This window comes from Arachis stenosperma, chromosome 3 (assembly GCF_014773155.1).
Source record: "Arachis stenosperma cultivar V10309 chromosome 3, arast.V10309.gnm1.PFL2, whole genome shotgun sequence".
NCBI lineage: Eukaryota > Viridiplantae > Streptophyta > Magnoliopsida > Fabales > Fabaceae > Arachis > Arachis stenosperma.
The window spans coordinates 51,556,878-51,564,261 of record NC_080379.1 but is presented as its reverse complement, the minus strand read 5'-3'; positions in this window follow the sequence as shown (position 1 = coordinate 51,564,261).

The following is a 7,384-nucleotide window of genomic DNA, read 5'->3' as shown; positions in this document are numbered from 1 at the left end:
AGGGATGGTGTAAGAAGATAACACCCTTCTAGGTGGTCCATCAGTGTTCTCGACCCCTCCAGGAGGATTGTGCATGTCGTCCTCCATAACTTGGTCTTCTCCCTCTGATTCCTCTTCACCAACTCTCCCCTTCGCTCTTTCTGCTCTCCTTATCCTTCGGAGGGTCCTCTCGTCTTCAGGATTAAGTCTATTAGCTCCTGACATACATAAACAAAACCAAAATCACAAGTGAGACACTCTATAACTAGAGTGGAATTGAAGTTAGTGAAACAAAGTGTCAAACAGTTAGTGGGCTCAGCAAAAATATAAAAAAATGCTTAATCTAAACTACCTTTCACTTAATCATTGTCAATCTTTTCCAATCCCCGGCAACGGCGCCAAAAACTTGATACGTAAAAATTTAGAATTCACGTACAACCGGCAAGTATACCGGGTCGCATCAAGTAATAAAACTCACCAAGAGTGAGGTCGATCCCACGGAGATTGGTAGATTAAGTAATTTTAGTTAAATGGTATATTTAGTCAAGCAAACATGGTTTTGAATTCATGAGAATTGATTTTTGAATGTACTTACAAAAAATTAAATGACAAGGAATTTAAAGAACTAGAATAAAAGAAGAAAATGAAAGCAAATAGCTGAAAATTAAAGTGCAAGAAACATAAATGACATGGAAAGTAAATTGCAAGAAAGTAAATGTTGCAGAATTTAGAGAGCAGAGGACTAGATTGCAGGAAGTAGGAAGCAGAATATAAGTGACAGAATGATAAATTGCAAGAAAGTAAAAGGGAATTAGGTAGTGGGTATTCAAAATAACTAAAGAACAAAAGAGATGAGAATTAATGATGGAGAGATCATTAGGGATCAGAGATGTAAATTATCATGGATTGACTTGGTTCAACTCCTTCTTAATCATGGATATAGATCCATGGCAGATTGTGAATAATTGGATCCCAATCTCTTGGCAATCCAATTTCTCTCAACACAATCAATTGCCACTCTCGTGATCTAATTGGTCATGAGAAGAGGTGAAGCTCAATTTCTAATCCAAAGCCACACAACTTCCAGGATCTCAACCAAGGGAGGTTACATCTCACATACCAACCCAAAGTGTATTGATCAAAGAAATCATGAAAGGATAACTCTAAACTGAATTCTATGGATTCTTTCTCAAGTTCACCATACAATTCATATAGATTCAATCCTTCTCTCGAATGTAATTGAATCTGTGAAGAACAAGAGTTTCCTCTTGGATGAACCACTTGAATTGAGAAAGAGAAGAATTGTTGTCAACCCATTCAAATAAACAGAGCTCCTCCCCCTAATGAAGGTGGGGTTTAGTGAATCATAGCTCTAAATTCAACAACAATTGCAAAGATAAACATTAAAATTGAATAGAGAAGAAATGAAGAATGAAGAAGTTCTTTTAAAACTGAAATTTGAAAGTTGCAAGAAAGACAAAATAGCTTTCGGGTATACTCCCCAAAAGCTCTGAAAGCTGTCAAAGTAAGCTACTAAAAGTGCATAGTAAAAGTCTCTAAGTGTGGGAGAGGAGTCCCCCAAGTACAAAATCCTACTCTATTTATACTACTCCTAAAGCTCATTTGGAGGTCCTCAATTGGGTTGGCAATGTGGGATTTTCCATTGTTAAGTTCCTGGTCCAATGAAGGAAGAAGTTGCCTTTGAAAAGGGTGTAGAGAACAAGAGCCATTTCTTCATATATTCAGGCCCAAAATGGGCGTTGTTGCCAATAACGCCAGTTCTATGCACGTTGGCAACGTGCAAGGAATTTCCTGGGCTTGGGCGTTCCCAGCCCAAATTGTTGCTAAGTGTTTTGGCCTTCTCTGAATTCAGTTTTGATGCCTAAAGTTGCCTCTTGCTTGAGCTTCAATTTCATGCTTCACTATAGACTATTATACATGGTTAGAAATCTCTGAATGTCAGCTTTCCAATGCAACTGGAAGCACCTCAATTGGATTTCTATAGCTCAAGTTATGCTCCTTTGAAGAGGGGAAGGTCAGGCTGCCTGGGCTGGGCGTTTTTGGTGAGCACGTCCATGATAACGCCCAGTGTTTCTGAGGCTCTAAATGTAGCTGGCTCTTGAATCTTCAAATGAACTACAATCCCATACTATGATATATGGATGGAAAGCTCTTATTGTCTATTTTCCAATGCAATTGGAATCATCTCATTTGGAGTTCTCTAGCTCAAGATATAAGTCATTGAAGATAGGAAGGTCAGGCTGTCTGGGCGTTGTTGCCCAAGTTACTGGCAACAACGCCAGTGACAACGCCCACTGGAAGCTCCTGGGCGTTGGCAACGTGCTCTGGGCATTGGCAACGTGCTGGATGCTGCTCCTTTCTTCATTTTGGGCGTTGTTGCCCAAGTTATTGGCAACAACGCCAGTGACAACGCCTACTGGAAGCATTCTGGGTGTTGGCAACGTGCTCTGGGCGTTGGCAACGTGCTGGATGCTGCTTCTTTCTTCATCTTGGGCGTTGTTGCCCAAGTTACTGGCAACAACGCTAGTTACAACGCCCATTCCCCTCCTCCACTTCATTTTCCTTGTTTTTGGGGCTTAGAGTTTCCTCTGATTTGAGCTTCCATTTCATACGACATTATGGACTATTGTATAGCGTTGGAAAGCTCTTGATGTCAGCTTCTCAACACAATGGAAATCATCCCAATTGGATCCCTATGGTTCAAGTTATTCATCCTTGAAGAGGAGAAGGTCAAGCTGCCAATTATGCTGGAGATTCATTAGCAAGTTGCCAACTTGGTTTCCAAGTTTCCAACTTGCTATTCCTCCTTATTCCAAGCTTTCCTTGCTCCATTGTCTTCTTGCTTCATCACCTAACATAAACCAAAGAATTTTCCTCAAAGTTTTGCCATCTTATGCAATAATTTTCAAGAGAATCATTCACCTCAATTTGCATATAAACTTCTTGAATCATTTGCATAGATTATGCCAAATTTCACTTAGTTCTTGGTTTATGAATGCATGGAGGAAAACTCACAAAATTGCTTGTTTATTTCAAAGAAAGTGAACGAAACTAAGCTAAAACTAACTAAACTAACTAGTTAAAATGGCAAATATGCGAATGCATCATGTGGTTTATGGGGAAGAGTGGATGGATGTAGGTGGTGAATAGGTGATGGGAAAGAGAGATTGAGATGATTGGTGAAGGGTTTTGGGGAAGAGTGTTTATTGGGTTGTGTGAAAAAGAGAGAGAGGGTGAGTTGAGGTAGGTGGGGATTCTGTGGGGTCCACAGATCCTGAGATGATCCTGTAGGGTCCACAAATCCTGAGGTGTCAAGGATTTACATCCCTGCACCAATGAGTCGTGTAAAACGCCCTTTGCATGCAATCCTGGTGTTCAACACCAGATTGATGCTTGTTTCTAGCGTTGAACGCCAGCTTCATGCTTGTTTTGGGCGTTCAACGCCCATTTGCAGCATGTTTCTGGCATTGAACGCCAGTTCCATGCTTGTTTCTGGCATTCAGCGCCAGCTCTCCTCAGGGTGTATTCCTGTCGTTCAAACACCAGGATGTTGCTTGTTTCTGGCATTCAACGCCAGATCCATGCTCTGTCCTGGCGTTGAACGCCAGCCAGATGCTCCTTACTGGCGTTTAAACGCCAGTAAGCTCTTCCTCCGGGTTGTGCTTTTTTCTTCTGCTGTTTTTGATTCTGTTTTTAATTTTAGTATTTATTTTGTGACTCCACATGATCATGAACCTAATAAAATATAAAAAAGAAATAAAATAAAAATAAAATTAGATAAATAAAAATTAGGTTGCCTCCCAATAAGCGCTCCTTTAATGTTACTAGCTTGACAGTGGGCTCTCATGGAGCCTCACAGATGATCAGGTCAATGTCGTAGACTCCCAACACCAAACTTAGAGTTTGGATGTGGGGATTCAACACCAAACTTAGAGTTTGGTTGTAGCCTCCCAACACCAAACTCAGAGTTTGATTGTTGGGGCTTTGTTTGACTCTGCACTGAGAGAAGCTTTTCATGCTTCCTCTCCATGGTTGCAGAGGAACACCCTTGGGTTTTAAACACAAGGTAGTCCCCATTCAATTGAAGGACTAATTCTCCTATGTTAACATCTATCACAGCTCCTGCTGTGGCTAGGAAAGGTCTTCCAAGGATAATGCATTCATCCTCCTCCTTCCTAGTATTTAAGATTATAAAATCAGCAGGGATGTAAAGGCCTTCAACCTTCACTAACATGTCCTCTACCAATCCATAAGCTTGTCTTACTGACTTTTCTGCCATTTGTAATGAGAATATGGCAGGCTGTACCTCAATGATCCCCAGCTTCTCCATTACAGAGAGTGGCATAAGATTTATGCCTGACCCGAGGTCACACAGAGCCTTCTCAAATGTCATGGTGCCTATGGTACAGGGTATTAAGAATTTGCCAGGATCTTGTCTCTTTTGAGGTAAGGTTTGCTGAATCCAAGTATCTAGTTCATTAATGAGCAAGGGAGGTTCACCTTCCCAAGTCTCATTACCAAACAGTTTGGTATTCAGCTTCATGATGGCTCCTAGATATTGAGCAACTTGCTCTCCAGTTACATCTTCATCCTCTTCAGAGGAAGAATAGTTTTCAGAGCTCATGAATGGCAGAAGGAGGTTTAATGGAATCTCTATGGTCTCTATATGAGCCTCAGATTCCTTTAGGTCCTCAATAGGGAACTCCTTCTTGCTTGAGAGACGTCTCATGAGGTCTTCCTCATTGGGATTCATGTCCTCTCCTTCCTCCCTAGGTTCAGCCATATTGATTATGTCAATGGCCTTACACTCTCTTTTTGGATTCTCTTCAGTGTTGCTTAGGAGAGTACTAGGAGGAGTTTCAGTGATTTTCTTACTCAGCTGGCCCACTTGTGACTCCAAATTTCTTATGGAGGACCTTGTTTCATACTCATAAAACTTAAAGTGGCCTTAGACAGATCAGAGACTAAGTTTGCTAAATTAGAGGTGCTCTACTCAAAATTCTCTGTCTGTTGCTGAGAAGATTATGGAAAAGGCTTGCTATTGCTGAGCCTATTTCTTCCACCATTATTAAAGCCTTGTTGAGGCTTTTGTTGATCCTTCCATGAGAAATTTGGATGATTTCTCCATAATGAATTATAGGTGTTTCCATAAGGTTCACCCATATAATTTACCTCTGCTATTGCAGGGTTTTCAGGATCATAAGCTTCTTCTTCAGAAGATGCCTCTTTAGTACTATTGGATGCATTTTGCCATCCATTCAGACTTTGAGAAATCATGTTGACTTGCTGAGTCAACATTTTGTTCTGAGCCAATATGGCATGCAGAACATCAATTTCAAGAACTCCCTTCCTTTGAGGCATCCCATTACTCACGGAATTCCTCTCAGAAGTATACATGAATTGGTTATTTGCAACCATGTCAATCAGTTCTTGAGCTTCTGCAGGCGTTTTCTTTAGGTGAATGGATCCACCTGCAGAATGGTCCAGTGACATTTTAGAGAATTTAGATAGACCATAATAGAATATATCCAAAATGGTCCACTCTGAAAGCATGTCAGAAGGACACCTTTTGGTCATCTGCTTGTATCTTTCCCAAGCTTCGTTGAGGGATTCACCATCTTTTTGTTTAAAGGTCTGAACATCCACTCTAAGCTTGCTCAGCTTTTGAGGAGGAAAGAATTTAGCCAAGAAGGCCACGACCAGCTTATCCCAGGAGTCCAGGCTATCTTTAGGTTGTGAATCCAACCATATTCTAGCTCTGTCTCTTACAGCAAAGGGGAAAAGCATGAGCCTGTAGACTTCAGGATCTACTCCATTAGTCTTAACAGTCTCATAGACCTACAAGAACTCAGTTAAAAACTGGTAGGGATCTTCTGATGGAAGTCCATGAAACTTGCAGTTCTGTTGTAGTAGAGCAACTAGTTGAGGTTTCAGCTCAAAGTTATTTGCTCCAATAGCAGAGATTGAGATGCTTCTTCCATTAAACTTGGAAGTAGGTGTAGTATAATCACCAAGCATCCTCCTTGCATTATTATTTTCGGCTGCCATCTCCTCTTCTTTTTCAAAAATTTCTGTAAGGTTGTCTCTGGATTATTGTAATTTAGCTTCTCTTAGTTTCCTCTTCAGAGTCCTTTCAGGTTCAGGATCTGCTTCAACAAGAATATTCTTGTCCTTGCTCCTGCTCATATGAAAAAGAAGGAAATAGAAAATAGTAATAGGGATCCTCTTTACCACAGTAGAGAGATTCCTTTATGTTAGTAGAAGAAGAAGGGAATAGAAGAAGGAAAAGGCAAGAATCCAAACACAAGAGTGAAGATAGGTTCAGATTCTTGAGATGAAGAGAAGTGTTAGTAAATAAATAAATAAATAGAAGGAGATGAGAGGGAGAGAATTCGAAAATTAATTTTGAAAAAGAGTAAGTGATTTTCGAAAATTAAAAGAAAAATTAAAATTAAAACTTAAAACAATTAGTTAATTAAAAGAATTTTGAAAAAGAGGTAGAAGTTTTTGAAAATTAGAGAGATGAAAGTAGTTAGGTAGTTTTGAAAAAGAGATAAGATATAGCTAAAACAAACACAAAGTCAACTAGTTAGTTGAAAAAGATTTGAAATTTAATTTAAAAAGATAAGAAGTTGGAAGATCTTTTGAAATCAAATTTTTGAAAAAGATAAAATTTTGAAAAAGATGTGATAGAAAAGATATTTTTGAAAAACAATTTAATTTTTAAAATTAAAATTTAATTACTTGACTAACAAGAAACTAAAAGATATGATTCTAGAATTTAAAGATTGAACCTTTCTTAACAAGGAAGTAACAAACTTCAAATTTTTGAATCAATCACATTAATTGTTAGTAAAGTTTTCAAAATTTTGAAATAAAGATAAGAAAAAGATTTTGAGAATAAATTTTTTAAAAATTTCGAAAATAATAAAAAAATGAAAAAGATTAGATTTTTGAAAAACAATTTTAGAAAGATAAGATTTTTAAATTTGAAAATTTGACTTGACTTGTAAGAAATAGCTAAGTTCTAAAAATTTTTGACTAAGTCAACTCAAATTTTCGAAATTTTGAAACAAATAAGGAACTGATATATTTTTTATTTTTGAATTTTTAATGATGAGAGAGAAAACATAAAAATGACCCAAAACATGAAAATTTTTGGATCAACACCAATGATGCATCCAAGAACACTATGAATATCAAGATGAACACCAAGAACATTTTCAAGATCATGATGAATGATGAGCGGATAATTTGTACGCTTTTTGGCATTGTTTTTAGTATGTTTTTAGTAGGATTTAGTTAGTTTTTAGTATATTTTTATTAGTTTTTAGTTAAAATTTACTTTTCTGGACTTTACTATGAGTTTGTGTGTTTTTCTGTG